The sequence below is a fragment of the Diachasma alloeum genome, unplaced genomic scaffold (assembly GCF_001412515.2).
Source record: "Diachasma alloeum isolate Michigan unplaced genomic scaffold, Dall2.0 Dall_scaffold_00385, whole genome shotgun sequence".
Lineage (NCBI taxonomy): Eukaryota > Metazoa > Arthropoda > Insecta > Hymenoptera > Braconidae > Diachasma > Diachasma alloeum.
The window spans coordinates 361,345-362,353 of record NW_021680524.1 but is presented as its reverse complement, the minus strand read 5'-3'; positions in this window follow the sequence as shown (position 1 = coordinate 362,353).

Here is a 1,009-nt window from a genome sequence, read left to right as displayed (position 1 = left end):
ACTGGTTTCCGCAATGTTCAAGGGACCCGCCATCTCTCCCTCTGCCATGAGCCAATTGAAAAATCATTATCTTAGTAACTGAAGAACCCCCAATCAATAAAAAATAATTAACAAACTCATTCGTCAATTAATAAACCACTCCCGTATCGCTACTCTTGCCCGAGACTCGATCCGAGACTGGTATCCGCAATGTTCAAGGGACCCCCCATTCCTCCCTCTATCGATAGCTGATTGAAAAATCATTATCGTACTACCTAAGGAACCTCCAATTAATCAAAAATAAACGTCTCCCGTATCGCTACTCTTGCCCGAGACTCGATCCGAGACTGGTTTCCACAATGTTCAAGCGACCCCCCATTCCTCCCTTTGTCGTGAGCCCATTGAAAAATCATTCTTTTGCAACTCAAAGTGCATCCAATTAGTAAAAAATAATCAACAAAGTTATTAGTCAATTAATAAAGCACTCGCGGATCGCTACTCTCGTCCGAGACTCGATCCGAGACTGGTTTCCACAATGTTCAAGCGACCCCCCATTCCTCCCTTTGTCGTGAGCCCATTGAAAAATCATTCTTTTGCAACTCAAAGTGCATCCAATTAGTAAAAAATAATCAACAAAGTTATTAGTCAATTAATAAAGCACTCGCGGATCGCTACTCTCGTCCGAGACTCAATGCGAGACTGGTTTCCACAATGTTCAAAAGACCCCCCATTCCTCCCTCTGCCGTGAGCCGATTGAAAAATGATGATCTTACTACCCAAGGAACCTCCAATTAATCAAAAATAATTAACAAACTCATTTGTTAATTACTAAACCACTCTCGTATCGCTACTCTCGTCCGAGACTCAATGCGAGACTGGTTTCCACAATGTTCAAAAGACCCCCCATTCCTCCCTCTGCCGTGAGCCGATTGAAAAATGATGATCTTACTACCCAAGGAACCTCCAATTAATCAAAAATAATTAACAAACTCATTCGTCAATTAATAAACCACTCTCGTATCGCTACTCT